The 18,700-nt window shown below is 36.4% G+C and overlaps 1 protein-coding gene and 1 pseudogene across 1 annotated transcript in view; both read left to right on the forward strand.

Annotated features, from left to right (window-relative positions):
• Positions 1–18,700, forward strand: part of ARHGAP24 (Rho GTPase activating protein 24) — a 512,790-nt gene that overhangs the window by 24,599 nt on the left and 469,491 nt on the right. The gene's annotated exons all lie outside the window — the stretch shown is intronic.
• On the forward strand, positions 1,907–5,895 carry LOC124520724 (V-type proton ATPase subunit E 1-like; annotated as a pseudogene).

The raw sequence follows: 18,700 nt of genomic DNA on the forward strand, positions 1-18,700 counted from the left end.
ATAAACTATAACGTACTATTAAATCCCAGACTTCACTATTATTCACCCAGGGACAGGTTCTTCTTCATCTTTGTAGTTGTCACCTTGTATAGAAATGGATATTCAATAACTGGTTGTTTAATAAAAGAGTCAAAGAATGAATGTCTTGCCACTTTCTTTATTTCTGTTTTCTACCTGCCTGAAAATGCAGGTAGCCTTCTTGTTAGAAAAGTGTCTAAATTCTGGTTAAACTTTGAAGAGAAGCTTGGCATCTTTGCTTATGAATCAATTTCATGTATGTGAGTCCATGAATTTTTTCATATCTCTTTTGTCTTTTCAGTACAATTAAAAAAAACTTTTAAAATGTATTCTTTGGCCATTAGAATTGATTCAGATTTTTGAAGTTTCCAGGTATATGGCCTCAGGATTGAGTTTTCCACTCAATATATAGAAATATATTGAGATATAGAAAGCATATCTCAGTTAAAATATACCTTCACTTTGCTCATGTGATTCCTCCTATGTAAGGCAGTTAGGGAAGACATGAAATATCTTTCCTAAAATCCTGATTCAGATACACCCAACAACAATAATTTGGGGGCAACAAGGTCAAGATTATTATTAAAGAAAATACCGCATTAAAAATGCTAACTTCAAAAAAAGAATTTCCAACTTAAGAGAGATATGGGCAGAATTGAGTGGTTTATTCTGAAGGTTGCAGGAGTGGTCTTCCATTCTTAAATTACAGCTCTCGAAGAGTATTTCTCTGTGATGTATGCTTTCCATATCTTACAACTGCATTTGTCAATTTTACGTCAATAAAACTGGGGTAAAAAAAAAAAAAAGAATGTTTCTCTTCCTGACTCATAAGCATTTGACCTAAGGCTAAAAAGGCTCAGAAATGTTTTGTCACCACCAGCCGAAATAGAAGCACAATGCAGATCCTATAGATAAAACTCCAACATCCTGTCTCCAAGCTCTGAGCATTCATTTCTCATAATATTCCTTCCTTCCATTCTCATTACTGTCACCCTTCCCCAGGCCCTCCACCTTCGGACACCTGGATTATTGCTGTTTTGTGCAACCATTTAATTTATCTGCCTTTAGCTTTTGCTGCAATTAAATCCATCTTTCATATTGGTGCCAGTTCAGTAAACCACTGCTTTCTTCCTATCTTTCCTCTCTCCCCAAGTCTACACTGGCTACACTTCTTGCTGGGGCTTTCCAGTCATAATTGACCCAGTCAACCTTCTTTCTCTGTGTCTTTCCACTGTCCTCCTCCCACATCCCAGTATTACTCCCTTTTCCAGTCCTTTCCCTGCCTGGAATTCCCTCCTCCCTTCTTGTGTGAGTCTGGTCAGCCCTGGGTCCTGTCCTGTCCTTCCATGAAACCTTTCCTCCAGTCTGTCCCTGCAAGGAGTGATCCCTCCATTGTCTTAAGTTTTAGAGAATTCTAGCTATACACTTGATTGTATCATTTATCAGATTCTATTTCCTAGTATTAGTTTTTATCTGTGTGTTTTAACTGGATATTGCTTAATTGGATTAAAAAAACAAAGTATAAAAGGAATATCTAGATTATAAAAAAGATATATGCACACATTTAAAAACATATGGAATGTGTTATAGAGGACTTTTTTATCAGTATATTAAATATAGAAACAGTTTCTAGCACTGAAAGTTGAAGCAGGACCTGAAGAAAGCTTTCTCTTTGAGAAACTCTTTCTTTATCCAGGTATTTAGAAAGGCTCATCTACTCTAACCTGGTGGCATGTTTATTCTTAAAGCATAATAAAAATGTGCTTCAAGATCTGCAACTGTAATGCTGCTGAGTTTCCTTTTGCTTTTTCATGATACTTTTTCTGGTTTGAATTTGTTAAAGGATATTTACTTTGAACCCTGAGGCTTTTCATGTAATTTTTAATTACGTATATGTATATTTACATTTATAATACGTAAAAAATACATTTACAATTATATATTTATAAATTAAATACGATACATTAAAAATGCTACTTTTGTACTATGGGCTGTTGTAATTGTGCCTTTTACTGAGAAACCCCTGCTCCTAATAGATATCATACTCTAATAGCACAAATGTAGAATGGTGACAAGATGTGTCTCCATATTTATGGCCCTTGATCTTTACTATCCAGAAATATTTTTCAAAGATCAAACCACAGCACACTTGGCTCTTGGCACTAGAAAACTTGGGCTTTGATGGTGATCAAGTATTGCATGTGATGTGGTGGCTCTTAAAAGGGACTCTTCAACAATGTGATGGGGATATACACTGCTCTTTTGTTTCAGAGAAATACTTTGCCAAGATTAAAAAAAAAAAGACTTATGAGTAGGACTTTCCTCCTTTGGATTTTTGACTGGATACTTATCTTTATGAAAAAGTGCCATGGAATTTCTCATTTCATGTCGAAGCTGCCACTAGGACCCTGAAGAAATGTCTGCCATCAGGGCAATGAACAGACAAAATGTCACACCTTCACACAATTCAGAATATTTTTTCTCCCTTACTGTCCCTTCCACCTCATCTCTTTTCTTCTCTCTGTATTTCTCTCTCTCTCCCTCCCCCACCCCCCCCCCTCCTTCCCCCTCAACCCCTCCTCCCCATTTCCTTGCAGGTTCTCCACCTGCTTCCCCTTGTATCTTCAGGCTCATTTTTCTTCTGCTGCTCACCCCGCCCTGCTTTTCCTTGTGTGCCCATCTCTTTCTCTAAGACTTGGAAGTCTCTAAGACTATCCTCACTGTATCTTTCCTGTCTTTCCCCTGAGTCTGTATTCTCTCTCCTGGTTTTTTCCTCTGGAAGGCAAATCCGTGTCTGTGGTCTGGTAAATTGTTGGTTGCGTAGGATCATGTATGGTGTAAGCTTGTCTTGTTTGTCCTTTCTACTATTAGTCTGTTTCTTCCAGATGAGCTCTTAGAGTGTGGTAATTTAAATAAAATAGTTGAACAGCCACCCACAAAATACAATGAATCCGTTTTTAAAGATGAAAATTGCTTCAGGATAGATGTTGACCATTCCTGTAATTTAAAAGGCTATTTTGCAAAATATTTAAAAATAACTACAAAAATTGTGTTTACGACAGCTGGGGCAGAGACTAGGAACTCTGATTAAAAAATATATATATCTGTCTTATGTGGATCTTCATGTAATTAGAATTCATTAAAATTGAAAAATGATACCTATTTTACATATAATTGAATATTTCTTTTATCATCCAGGAAAGATTTAATGCTGATGTGGTAATAAAACATGGCATGCTGAAGGCATTGGAGTTAGGTAGTTTCAAAACCCAGAGATGTATTTTCTCATAGTTCTGGAGGCTGAAAGTCTGAAATCAAGATGTCAGCAGGGCCATGGTCCCTCTGAAACCTGTAAGGAAATCATACTGTGCATCTTCCTGCTTCTGGTGGTTTGCTGGCAATCTTCCTTGGTTTGTAGCTATATCACTCCAATCTCTGTCGTCATTGTCGCCTGTGTTCTTGCTTCGTGTCTCTGTGTTCATGGCCATCCTTTCATAAGGACACATATTGGACTAGGGGCCACCCTACACCAGTGTGACCTCATCTTAACTAATTATATCTACAATAACTATATTTCCAAATAAAGTCATATTCCTAGGCAGTGGGGGTTAGGACTTCAAAATGTCCTTTTGGGGCCCTTCTAATCTCTTCCCAGCCTAGCACTGCTTTTGCCATGGCCCTCAGTGGTGTTGGTGTGCAAAAGCAGATTAAGCATATGATGGCTTTTATTGAACAAGAATCCAATGAGAAAGCAGAAGAAATAGATGCAAAGGCAGAGGAAGTGTTCAACATTGAGAAAGGTTGTCTTGTGCAAACCCAAAGACTGAAGATAATGGAATACTATGAGAAAAAAGAAAAGCAGATTGAGCAGGAGGAGAAAATTCAGATGTTTAATTTGATGAATCAAGCAAGACTCAAAGTCCTCAGAGCGAGAGAAGACCTTTTTACAGACCTACTACTAAATGAAGCAAAACAGAGACTCAGCAAAGTGGTAAAAGATACAATCAGGTACAAAGTGCTGCTGGATGGATTTGTCCTCCAGGGTTTGTGCCAATTGTTGGAGCCCAGAATGATGATTGTTCATTGCAGGAAACAGGATTTCCCTCTGGTAAGGGCTGCAGTGCAAAAAGCGATTCCTATGTACAAAATTGCCACCAAAAAAGATGTTGATGTCCAAATTGGTCAGAACTACCTGCCTGAGGAAATAGCTGGTGGATTGAGATCTATAATAGGGATCATAAAGTATGAGCTTCCAATCCCCTAGAAAGCCGGCTGGATCTCCTAGTCCCTCAGATGATGCCAGAAGGGGAGGTTTATTTGGTGCAAATGCCAACAGGAAGTTTTTGGACTGAACCTTTGGGAGAGGTGGAGTTGATCCACTGCTCTCCTGCTATGATGTGGAAGTTCCTGATATTTGAAGAAACAAGATACCTGTGTGGCTCCCTCTTCACTAATAGTATGTATTTATCAGTGGATACTTTTCTGTAGCTAATGCCTGTGGTGCAGTTGTTAACAATGAAAGTTTCACTTAATGTAGTCAGGAAACCTACTTCTAGCTTACCTAAAAGTAGCACAGCTGTCATTTACTTCTCTGTAGCATGAAGGTGAGGGTATCAGATGGTGGTTACAGGAGCTTCACTAAGTCTTCTGCTTTTCCTCTGGTTTCAGTTCTCTAGCCTAGAGGGTGAAGTGTGGTGTTCTCTAATATTAAGTCTCTCCTTTTAGGCTTAAAATGCCTAGAGTGCGGGCATGCATTCCTTCCAGCAGTAGTAGCTTCGCTGTTAACCTATTTGGGCCTAGAAGTATTCCTCATCTGTAAATGTGATATAAAATAGAAGCTATGAATATGTTTTATTTATTGAAACAAAAGATTTACATGGAAAAATATATCTTTTTGGGTAGGGACACAATTTAACCCATAATAGGCAGTCTGGGTTCTCGTCTCATTTCTCCACTAATTAACCATGTGACCTTTGGCAAATTACTTAGCCTCACTGGGCTTCAATTGTAACATGTAGATAGTTATAGTTCTATAGCATTGTGCTATAAGGATGAAATGAGATACTGCTTGGCAAAATGCCTGGCACATAGTAAGTACAAGTACATATTAGTCATTCTCCTAGTTATTGTTATTTAGGTTGTTATTTTTATTGCTGTTGTAGTTGGAGATACTATAGCTTAGTACCTGACCCATTGTAGTTGCTCATTAAATGTTAAATTTCAGTCACTCAGGGCCATTATAACTTGTGTACTGTGGATGTTGAAAATGCTGTCAGAGAATACTCAACTATAGAGTGGTTGAAGTTACTATATTTTACTAAAGGTTTGCCATCTGGATGCTAAAGGATTTTTTAATTTACCATGTCTTTCATAATTGTCTGGAAATGTAGGGGAGCCCTAGGCTAATTTAGCAATGTAGGTCATGAATAATTAATTGAATTGAAGTTCAAGGGAGCTGAGTCCTGATCAGCTTTCTCTATATCTTGTCATATTTTTTTTAAAAAAGAAAAAGGCTATTTAATTTATATGTAACAAATACAAAGCTAAGACTATTAGATATTATATGATAATGATGATCCATTTTTTGATCCAGAAGGAAGAGGGGCTGAGAAAGGTTAAATTATTTCCCATTGTCACAAGGAAGTGCAATGAATTAGAGGCTAATTAAAATCAGTACTCCATCATCCAGTAATTCCACTACTGGGTGTTTACCCAGAGAAAAGAAAAACACAAATTTGAAAAGCTATATGCACCCCGATGTTTATTGTAGCATTATTTACACTAACCAAGATATGGATGCAACCCAAGATGAATGCATAAAGATGTGGTATATATATATACATATGTGTATGGATAGATAGATATATAGATAATGGAATATAACTCAATTATAAAAAAGAATGAGATCTTGCCATTTGGGACAATATGAATGCACCTAGAGAGTATAATGCTAAATGAATTAAGACAGAGAAACACAAATACCATGTAATTTTACTCATATGTGGAACTTAAGAAACAAAACAAATGTACAAACAAAGAAAAAAAGAGACAAACAAAAAATCATACTCTTAAATACAGAGAACAAACGAGTGGCTGCTGAAGGGAAGGTGAGTGGGGGGAGGGGTGAAATAGATAAGGGGGATTAAGAGTACACTTATCATGATGAACACAGTGTCATGTATAGAAATGTTGAATCATTACAGTAAAGCCTTGGTTTGAGAGCATAATTCGTTCCAGAAACATTCCCATAATCCAAAGCACTTGTGTATCAAAGCAAATTTCCCCATAAGAAATAATGGAAACTCAAGTGTTTTGTTCCACAACCTAAAAATATTCCTATAAAAATGATTACAATACTGTAATATAATACAAAACAATAAAGAAAATATAAAATATAAAGACAAATAAACAAATCAACCTGCAGTTAAGCTTTGAAAACTTTTGTGGCTGGTGTTTGGGAGACACGGGAGAGGAAAGGTGGGTTATTGTGTAGGATGACTTTCACTATCACTGACAGAATCACTGCTATCTGTTGGCTCAATGGAATCTTTTTCTTTTCATGCAACTTTAACAAGGAACCTATCCAATGACCTAGAATGAAATAAAGTATTCCTTAGCTTACTCTTACATGGAAAAGCAAAAAACTGTCCATAGGTGCTTTGAAGGGACAAAAAATACACTAGTGCAAGTTGTGGGTACCTTCCAGCGTTCTGAAAAATCACTGGGATTTTTCTGCCAAATGCTACTGCCTGGGACTAAACATCTGAGCATGCAGATGATCACCTACAATCCCGCATCGAGAGAGAGAGAGAGAGAGAGAGGGAGAGAGAGAGAAAAGAACAATTGTCTCAGTTGTGATCATGTGGCATTCAGTGTCATATACTACGTGTATTGCAAGACATCACTCTTCTTTTTATTTTTTAATTTATATCCAAATTAGCATATAGTGCAACAGTGATTTCAGGAGTAGATTCCTTAATGCCCCTTACCCATTTAGCCTATCCCCCGTCCCAAAACCCCTCCAGTAACCCTGTGTTTGTTCTCCATACTTAAGAGTCTCTTATGTTTTGTCCCCCTCCCTGTTTTTATATTATTTTTGCTTCCCTTCCCTGATGTTCATCTGTTCTGGGTCTTAAAGTCCTCATATGAGTGAAGTCATATATTTGTCTTTCTCTGACTAATTTCGCTTAGCATAGTACCCTCTAGTTCCATCCACGTAGCTGCAAATGGCAAGATTTCATTCTTTTTCATTGCTGAGTAATACTTCATTGTGTGTATGTACGTATATATACACACACACATATATACATATACATATATACATATACATATATATACATATATACATATATGTATATACATATACATACATATACATATATACATATACATACATACACACACACACACACACACACACACACATACCACATGTTCTTTATCCATGCATCCATCGATGGACATTTGGGCTCTTTCCATACTTTGGCTATTGTCGATAGTGCTACTATAAACATGGGGGTGAATGTTCCCCTTAGAAACAGCATGCTTGCATCCCTTGGATAAATACCTAGTAGTGCAATTGCTGGGTTGTAGGTAGTTCTATTTTTAATTTTTTGAGGAACCTCCATACTGTTTTCCAGAGTGGCTGCATCAGCTTGCATTTCCACCAGCAGTGCAAAAGAGATCCTCTTTCTCTGCATCCTCACCAACATGTGTTGTTGCCTGAGTTGTTAATGTTAGCCATTCTGACAGGTGTGAGATGGTATCTCAGTGTGGTTTTGATTTGTATTTCCCTGATGATGAGTGATGTTGAGCATTTTTTCATGTGTCGGTTGGCCATCTGGATGACTTCTTTGGAGAAGTGTCTATTCATGTCTTTTGCCCATTTCTTCACTGAATTATTTGTTTTTTGGGTGTTGAGTTTGATAAGTTCTTTGTAGATTTTGGACACTAACCCTTTATCTGATATGTCATTTGCAAATATCTTCTCCCATTCTATCAGTTGCCTTTTTGTTTTGCTGACTGTTTCCTTTGCTGTGCAGAAGCTTTTTATTTTGATGAGGTCCCAGTAGTTCATTTTTGCTTTTGTTTCCCTTGCCTCCAGAGACATGTTGAGTAAGAAGTTGCTGCGGCCAAGATCAAAGAGGTTTTGGCCTGCTTTCTCCTCAAGGATTTTGATGGCTTCCTGTCTTACATTGAGGTCTTTCATCCATTTTGAGTTTATTTTTGTGTATGGTGTGAGAAAGTGGTCCAGGATCATTCTTCTGCATGTTGCTGTCCAGTTTTCCCAGCACCACTTGCTGAAGAGACTGTCTTTATTCCATTGGATATTCTTTCCTGCTTTGTCAAAGGTTAGTTGGCCATACGTTTGTGGGTCCATTTCTGGGTTCTCTATTCTGTTCCATTGATCTGAGTGTTTGTTCTTGTGCCAGTACCAAACTGTCTTGATGATTACAGCTTTGTAGTATAGCTTTAAGTCTGGGATTGTGATGCCTCCTGCTTTGGTTTTCTTTTTCACGATTGCTTTGGCTATTCAGGTTTTTTCTGGTTCCATACAAATTTTAGGATTATTTTTTCTAGCTCTATGAAGAATGCTGGTGTTATTTTGATAGAGGTTGCATTGAATATGTAGATTGCTTTGGGTAGTATTGACATTTTACCAATATTTGTTCTTTCTATCCAGGAGCATGGAATCTTTTTCCATTTTTTTTTGTGTCTTCTTCAATTTCCTTCATAAGCTTTCTATAGTTTTCAGTGTATAGATTTTTCACCTCTTTGGTTAGATTTATTCCTAGGTATTTTATCGTTTTTGGTGCAATTGTAAATAGAATCGATTCCTTGATTTCTCTGTCGCTTCATTGTTGGTGGAAAGGAATGCAACCGACTTCTGTGCATTGATTTTATATCCTGCAACTTTGCTGAATTCATGAATCAGTTCTAGCAGGTTTTTTTGGTGGAAACTTTTGCATTTTCCATATACAGTATCATGTAAGACATTGCTCTTTTATAAAGTTAAAATTTATTAGAAATGTTTGCTTGTCTTGTGAAACAGTTGCAGAGCAAGTTACTTGCAATCCAAGGTTTTACTGTATATTGTACTCCTGAAACTAATATAACATGGTATGTTAATCATAAGTCAATTAACAAAGGGTGGGAGAAATCAATATGCTGTCAATTGTTCACACTCCAGAGGACAGAGTGCTGAAGGATTTGAGTGTATTCTCAGGTTAGGTGTATGAATCATCTCAACCAACTCATGGTTAGCTCTGGCTTATATTTCCTGCCCCTTAGATTAATTTGGCTTTGTCTCTGCTTTGTCAATCTTCAACACTTCTCTGTCACTCCTGCCTTTTACCTCCTGCTCTACAGGAGGTAGCAGATAATAGCTACTAGACCTTTACTTATTCATAGGAATATCTCAATCAAGAGGTGATTTTTCAGGGAATTTTCCATCTAACTCCAAAAGAGGTTGGGAAAGAAATTTATTAGATTGTGTCAGTTCATAAGTGGCTGCCAAACCTCCAGTGGACAGCTTGAGTGAAGAGGAAGTGTATTGGAAGTGAAGAGGAATCAAGCATGATCGGCCACCAGAGGAGACATAAATCTTTTCCCAGTTGCTGCCATGTCAGCCACGTGGAGATTCTTCCTTCAGTGTTCATTTTGGCCACTGGGACTACTAATATGCCCTCACTGGTCAGCTAACCATAATTTTTAACCTACTTACAAAAGCAGTGCAAAATAATCATAGCACACCACATTTAAGAGAAACATTTTCTTTTGTTCAATTTTTCAGTTCTCCTGTCCAGCTGCCTAAATAAATACTCTCAGTTTAGAACTACTTCCTTTTTCTCTTTAGAGGTTTCTTGTAGTTTTTTCTTTAATTACTTGATTGTATATATATATATATATATATATATATATATATATATATATCTGGTCTTTAGTCATGAATCTTTGCTGAAGACAGAAAACCAATTTGAAATAATTTTAATACAGAGAGGAATTTGTCAGCTCATATAAGCAAATGGTAGGAGGGGTTGGTGTGGAAGTAACATTAGGGTTGACTGGGTCTGGGGGTTGACTGCTGTCAGGATTCTTCACGTTTATCTCTTTCATCTCAGTGTGATGGTTCTTTTCTCTGAGACTGTATTCTCCATCAGTAAGGGAACCTTCTGTAGGAAGACCTCATTCACATTCCTACAGCCTGACAAGGAGAAAAGAAGAGTTTTCTTCTCCTAGCACAAGCTTGGGCAATCTCAACAGGCTCCGATTAGCTCAGCTCAGTAGAATATGTACATCCAACCGATTGGGGCTCAGTCATAGTCAGCTAACACCAGAGCCACGTGGCCAGGGGAAAATGTTTTGAAAGAATAGGTGATATTTGGGGTGCCTGGGTATCTCAGTCAATTAAGACTCCAACTCTTGGGGCGCCTGGGTGGCGCAGTCGGTTAAGCGTCCGACTTCAGCCAGGTCACGATCTCGCGGTCCGTGAGTTTGAGCCCCGCGTCGGGCTCTGGGCTGATGGCTCAGAGCCTGGAGCCTGTTTCCGGTTCTGTGTCTCCCTCTCTCTCTGCCCCTCGCCCGTTCATGCTCTGTCTCTCTCTGTCCCAAAAATAAACAAACGTTGAAAAAAAAAATTAAAAAAAAAAAAAGACTCCAACTCTTGACTTCAACTCAGGTCTTGATCTCAAGGTTTGTGAGCTCGAGACCCACATTGGGCTCTGCTTGGGATTATCTCTCTTTTTCAAATAAATGAATAAATGAAGTTAAAAAAAGAAAATATTAATTAAGAAAAGAATAGGTGATATTTGGGTACTAAAATAATAAATGCCAATGTATCTGAGATTGTCAAATGCTTTCTTATCTATTGCTTTGTTTTTTTTTTCCACGATTTTTTCCCCTTTTGGGATGGGTTCTCTTCTCCACTCTTCAGATTGCCTGATTCTGGTTTCTTTATAATTTTGATGTCTGCATGAGAGGTTTGACCTAAGTCACAGTTGCAGTGTCCTCTCTTGTTCTATTTGAGAATTGTCATGACAGGGGTCCTAATGTGTGTATGTTGCTTTTACCTCCAATTTGTTCTCACATAAATGACCTGAATTTCTGTTTTCTGTCTGTGGAAATTAGGTTCTAGTCAGTCTTATTGAAAGTCTTTGTGGAGTGGTCCATTGTCATACAATTCCCACAACTTTTACTCTTTGATGATGCAAGTTCCCTCTTTCAGCATAATACTTCACACACAGTGTATCCCTTTTCTTTTCTAGTGTTAATTCTTGGTCACATCGTTCACCTTTTCCACATTCAGTAACTAATCATATCCCCAGCAGTTCTCTTATATAGGTAATCCATTTATTTTTTAATGAGTTTAAGAATGAGATATTTGGATTGCCTTTTGCAGCAATACATTAACTATCACATATAATTTTATCTACTGCTTTGCTTATGCAAAATGTCAGTCACAGTGAGTCTTAGAGCTATTACATAAGTTGATTTATATTGTCTAAAATTCTCATGTCAGTAGCACTTTATTAAATATTTATGAGAATCTGAAAATGCAAGATAAATTATGGAGTTAGATGGGTAACAAAGGTATTATAGTATTCTTTCCATATTCATAGAGGCTAATTTATAGAGGGCCATTCTAATAGACTGTTCTGCAGATATTTATTCAAATCACTAAATGCTCTCCTCTTTTCTAAGTTCCTTCACATCATCTTTCTCTAGTGAGAGAAGCAGCCTCATTCAGGTTCTTTGACCTTTTACTCCTCTCTCAAATGTCTTCTCATCTCCTTTCCCACAGGAGGATTTGTCCATGACACAAAACTATTTGTTGACAGCTGCAGGAGAAATTGCCATCTATAGATGGGAGCAGGAAAAAAAGGGAGCTAGCACAAATTAATAGCATTGGGAAGGAAAACACATTAAAACCACAGATACAAAGGGATTTAAAGTTTGTAGGAGAGTAGCATGACCAGATGGCAGTAATAACTTGAAGTTTTAGATGAAATACATAATTTTCTAACAAAATATAAATTATTAACCTAGCCTCGAAAAACAGAAATCATGAATAAATCAGTAACCATGAAAGAAATAAAATTAATGGTAAAATGTCTTGCCCTTCTTCCACACCAATCTTCAAATAACAATCCCAGATATTTATAGGCATAATTTTAAAAAAAACCTTTAAGAGCAGAAAATGTCTATCTTAGGCAAACTGGGTCAGACACTCAAAATGGGAAATCTAACTGAACCACTTTATGCAGCTTGTGTAACTTTGATGTTAAAAATGGATATAAGGATAAGAATAAGAAATAGTATAGTATATTTTCATGTATGACTATAAAAGCAAAAACCTTAATGTACCGTTGACAAAATATTTTCAGCAGTGTATAAAAATCTACATGATAGCCAAAAGATTATCCAAATCCAAAAATGCAAAGATGGTTCAATTTCAGACACCTATAAAATTTAGGAGAACATTTCATATGGTTTTCTCAACAGAGAAAAAGCATTCGGTACAATTCAACACTCAATTATGATATAAACTCTTGGTAAACTAAGGATAGAGAAAATTTTCTACTATTTTGAAAAGAGATATCTATCAAAAACATCCTACAATTGTTATTGTTATTTAGAAAAACTTATAAACATTCCTGTTCAAGTCAGCAACAGGATAAGAAATCTGTGATTATCCCCATTATTCAGCTGGATGTCCTAGCCAAATTTAAAAGGCAAGAAAAATAAGACATGCAAGAACTTAAAAGGAAAAGAAAAAATTACAAATAATGAAACTAAGTAGAAAATCCAAGAGAAGCATTAGATATATCATTAGAATAATTTAGACATGAATTTGGCATGTTCACCAGTTTCAAGATTAATATACATAAAATAGTAGCATTCCTGGAAATCAGCAATTAACTAACTAGAAAATGTCAGAGGAAAAAATACACACCATTTATGATAGGCAAAATAGTGACCCCCCCCAATTGACTGTTTACCCTGAAACATGTGAGTACGTTACTTTAGCTGGAAAATGGGGAATTCAGTTTATAGGTGGAATTAGGTTTAAAATAAAGGGATTATCCTGGATTATCCAGAAGATTTCAATGTCATCACAAGTGTCCTTCAAATATGAAGAAAGAGGGAGAGGAGTCAGTATCAGAGTGATGGAGAAAGACTCTGCCTGCCATTGTTGGCGTTCAAGATGGAAGCAGACTGCCAAAGAATATTGGCAGCCTTTAGAAGATGGAATAGGTAAGAAGGGATTCTTCCCTAGAGCTGCTCAGTGTGGAAAAAGATAGCTGACCTTTTTGCTCCTGCTAAGGTTCCTGAATGAAGCTCCCTTCTCTTTTCCTTTCAATCTTCCACACTCAAAGACCTGCAGGGCTCAGACTTCTGGTCACTTCCCTACTTGGGCTCCTGGGGTTCTGAGAAATTAGGCTTATGTAGGGGAAACACACAGGGATTTCTTCTCAGATATAAGCCACTCACAGACCCAGTGACCCTTTGCATCAGGACTGGTAGAGAGAAAAGCGTTAACAGTGAAGAGGAAGGAAGCCCTAATTAAACTTGTCTAAAGCTCTTGTCCAGTGACCTATTGACTACAAACTCAGACTGGCTCAGCTGACCCACTGGATCATGTGTTGCCTCTGCATTAATAAAATATATGGAATTATTTTAAATTTGTGATAAAAGTGATAACTTTTGTGATTAATTTTTTTTATTTAAAAGTAATACAACCTGTCTCAATTTGGGTGTCCCCAAAGCAGACCCTGAAACAAGGATTTGAGTGAAGATCATTTGTGGGGAGGTGATCCAAGGAAGCCTGTTGAAGAAGTGAAGCCAGACATGAGAGAAAGAAAAGGCAATGAAGGGTGCTTATGGGGAAGGTGATGGCTCTGAGCAGCTGGGTCTCAATCCTGCTGGGAATTCTCTGAGAGATGATGTATTCTTCAGAATTAACTCATGTAGGAAGCTTGAGCCTAGGCTTTATTATTCAGAACTTTTAGTCTGTACTGCATGGGTGAACCAAACATGCTCTTATGATCCAAAAAATCCTCAAAGCAGAGGAATTTTGCAATTCCTCCCCCCAAAATCTTTTTCTTTTAATGTTTATTTGTTTTTGAGAAAGACAGAGACAGAGAGTGAGTGGAGGAGTGGGAGGGGCAGAGAGAGAGGGAGACACAGAATCTGAAGCAAGCTCCAGGCTCTGAGCTGTCAGCACAGAGCCCAACATGTGTCTCAAACTCACAAGCTGCAAGATCATGACCTGAGCCAAAGTTGGATGCTTAACCGACTGAGCTGTCCAGGCACTCTGTCCTCAAGTCTTTTTTACGTGTACCTTAGTAAATCTTTTAACTCATTTTTTAAAGTTTATTTATTTTGAGAGAGAGGGAAGGAGAATGAGAGCACTAGCACAGAGTTGGGGGACATCGAGAGAGGGAGAGAGAGAATCCCAAGCAGACTCCACACCATCAATGCCAAGCAGATGCAGGGCTGAGACTGATGTGGGCCATGCTTGATGTGGAGCTCAAACTCACAAACTGCTAGATCATGACCTAAACTAAAGGCAGATGCTTAACTGACTGAGCCACTCAGGTACCCCTAATTTGAATTTGTCTTACTTTGAGAATTCCATCTTTTTTTATTTTTGTGGGCCAGGAAATTTGTATACCTTTTTTGGGGGGTCAAATTTATATTTTTGTGCATTTTTTTCTATTGGGATTTTGGTATTTTTATTTCTCAATTTCTAAGAGCTTTTACATATTAAAGTGACAAATTGAAAATTTATTCTTCATGATACACATTGCAAATGTCTTCTCTGTCATTCATCTTTTGACTAATCAAAAAGTCATGCAAAAGTTTTTTCTTTAATTTTATATTATTTAATTTATCAAATGTTTATTGGATTTGAATTTTAAATTATAGTTAGAAAGGCTTTCCATGTATCTACATTTTCTTGTAGTACTTGTATGTTTTTTTGTTTGTCTGTTTGTTTTTGTTTGTTTTAACATTTAATTCATTTGGAGTTTATTGTGGTATATGGTGTGAGGTAGGATTCACTTTTATGTTTTTCCAAATAGGTATCCAATTTCCCCAACCTCAGTTTTAAAAAAGTCCGACCTTTTCCCCAGTGATTTCAGATGACACTCTTATCATGTAACAAGTTTCCATGGTGCTTGGGTCCATTTCTGAGTTTTTTCTATTTTTCTGTTAGTTTGTCAATACATGGACCAATACCTTATTGTTTTAAACAAAGAGAAGGCTTCAGAATATATTTAAACCTGTATATTTAGCATGTTTAGTTAATACACTACCATATAACTATAATAATTCAATAAAACATAATTTCCTTCACCTAACCCTTATTTTTGGACAATTAGGATTTTCCTTCCAACTTTAACAACAAATATTACTATCACATTATCTTTGCCTATGTAGCATTTCCAAATATTATATGACGATGGACTTTCTAATGATTCTTTATGTTGATTTCTAAATTGCTCTTCAAAACAGAATGTCCAATACATGGCTCTCACAAAATTAAAAACTTTTTACATTAAAAATATTTTTAAAAAGTTGTTACTTTAGTAGCCAAAGGCTAACTGATGTATATACTTTTTAGATCATTAAAAGGGTTATTTTCTCATATGTTCATTCACTAAGTATAATTTCTTCTTTGTGACTTGCTTTACACTGTTGCTTTTTATTTCATTGTCTTCTTGTTGATTTATATGTACTTGCATATAAAGATATTAATCCTTCATCAATCATGCTTACTGCAATGCTTACCCAGTTTATTAAATTTTTAATGTTATTTGCATTTTGTCAGGCTGATGTTTTATACTTCAGGTTGAAAAACTGATTCTTTACTTTTATTATTTCATTAGTCATTTCTAAAATAATTTCTCTTTTAGGAGTTGGTATGTATTTATATTTTTCAATGAATACTTAATATTTATTGGAAATGCAAGAACAAAGAACAATTCTAACTTGCCTGGTGATTTCCATCCCCAGACTCATAATGTAGATTTGAAGCAGAAAATTAGGAGGCAGAGTGATATTACAAACACAAACTCTGACAGCTTTAAGAAGTGGCTCTAATGAAAGGAGAAGAGACTTTCTAAAAATATCACGCAGAAATCCTAAAAATTATAGCAATTTAAGGCCATTGAAGGTAGAGCAAACAGACCTAGCAAAGTGCCCACTTAGCAAAGTACCCTAAACTGGTGTTCATAAAGTGATTGCAGAGTTATGAAAATAATAAATGATGTCCAGGTTATCATGGGGGAAAAATAAATAAATATACAAGATGTTATTAGAGACATTTCTAACTCAAATAATTTTTAAAAAGTGCTTAAAAAGTGTAAAATCCTTAGCCAACCAGAAAAATTGGCTGTGAAGAATGACTTTGTTCCCAGGGGTACCAGTTAGATGATATGTTATAACAATTATTTGTCACCTGTTTTATATGTCTTCCTAGATTTTAAACTCCTCAGGAATAATGATCATGATTTACTCTTCAATTCCCTTTAAGTGGTATGTATTAATAGGGACTGAATGCCAGCTGAGCGCCATTGTTCTATATTGTTCTATATACTTATTTTTTAACCCACTTATTATACCACTTTTCCAGGAAGGAAACAAAAACGTGGAGAAGTTACACTTTCTACTCAAGGTAGATTTTGAGTCCCCTACTGTCTGGCTGTCCTCACAGGGCTAATTCCTTTTTCATGACACCTGGCATGGTATCATACATAGACTTCCTTAATGTTTGCAAAGTAAATAAGAAAATTAATTATTTTAATTATGAATTATTGTGACAGGTTGGAAATGGGTGACATGGTTTATAATTTTGTTGCAGAATCAAGACACACATGAAACGACACCTCAATGAAATCATTATTTAAGTTCATCATTTTAGTTGCCTTTCTTAGAGCAACTGAATCAGCCCAGAAGCCTTTACAAAGAAGAAATTAGTTTCTCCTAGGACCTGAATGTATTTGTTTTTGTAAGAATACAGTTCTCATCAGTTGACACCAGGATCAAAGCAATATATGGTCACATGTTGGATGCCTTCACCCTTCCCTCCACTGGGTTCTTCACTGGGACTGACAATCTTTTAATCTTGTTGATTATAAAAGAGAAATGAGAGAATGTTTTTTTTTTTGTCTGTCTTCAAAGTCCTCCCTGTCTGTGGTTTGTTGTCAAATGTTCTCCTACATCATTTTCCACATTCCATCTTGCAAAAATGTTTTTGTGGAGATGATGACTTTTGCATGTCACTTTTATACCTTTTCTGTCCATTTAAATATTGACACCTTCCTCCCCACCCCTGTCATTTTTAACAACTTTGGTGAGGTATGATATCATATTTTATGAGGATTTAAAAATATGCTTACTTAGTAAGATGTAGCTATTTGCACACTCTTCCTTTGTACTTGATGAATTATTGCTTCAAAAACATATTTGGCCTTCTTTCTCATCATAAACCAGCCAAGCAAGACAGATAGTGTATTAAAAAGAGGTTTAATTTCCACATTCAGTGTAGGAAAACATATACGATTTATGCAGTTTTGTGATGCAAAAGGTCAAAAGGTTGTCAGGGACTTCTCAAATGATTCATAACTCTGAAGGCCCAGGTGATGGAAGAAGGATATGGATAAGTCACTAGAGGCAATAATTTCTCAAATTACAATACCATTTTCTCAAGGAATACAGCAAATGCCAAAACTGATTACATTATCTACTTTGATTTCATTTTATATAAGAAATTCCTAATAGAGAGGGTGAGCATAGGTAATGTTCCCTTTGAGAAAGCCAATTCTGCCACAGTTTTCAATAATGTCTAATGTAGTACCAAGAACACAGTGGGTCCTCAATCAATAACAATTTGCAAATGCAGGCAATGATAAGGGGAAAGGAAATTCCTAACTATTTGTCCACATTCTGCCTTCTAATTTATACTAAAATACCTGTTGTCTTTTCTCTTACTTGTAAGGTATTTAACTCACTTAGGTCTCCTTTATCCATGTAGTGCCCAATTCTACCAGTGTTGATTCAGAGGATAATCAGTTGAACATGTAAAATGCTTGGTGCAGGAAATCTTGAAGCTGCAGAAATGAATGAGCATTAATTGGCCTTGGCTGGGCAAATATGGGGAAAAGGAAATATTAGGCAAGGTTAATGATTTGGCCAATGAAGTTGGTGACAATGTGTAGTATACTTAGGAAACACTCAGGTAGATGACAATTATTCAAGTAGAAAGTGTGTTGGAGGAGTAGGAAAAAAAAATTAGAGGATAATTTGAAGGCATGAAAGTTTGCTGAGAAAAACTATACCAAATTATAGTTTAAATTTTATTTGGTTATAACATGCCTGCTTAAATGGTCTTTTTCCCAAGCCCTTTAACAATGGCCTCGATATCCTGACTCTCAAAGTATGCTCTTCTTAGTGATATTTCCAGTCTTTCGGTCACTCCTTCCCCCCTTTTAGCATCTCTCCCTACTGCGGATTCTAATGTCCTCTCTATTCAGTTTATAAAACTAGTTGAGATTCATTTTAACTAATTGTTACCTGTTTAAAATGCTCTTAGGAGTACATATTTTTCATGAGTCCCACAAGAAACTCTGCAGAAACTGTCTCATTATGACCCATTTAAGAGCCTGATAGAATTATCATT

This window comes from Lynx rufus, unplaced genomic scaffold (assembly GCF_022079265.1).
Source record: "Lynx rufus isolate CCGP_SWC_20201006 ecotype Redwood Valley unplaced genomic scaffold, mLynRuf1.p SCAF_3, whole genome shotgun sequence".
In the NCBI taxonomy this organism is placed as follows: domain Eukaryota; kingdom Metazoa; phylum Chordata; class Mammalia; order Carnivora; family Felidae; genus Lynx; species Lynx rufus.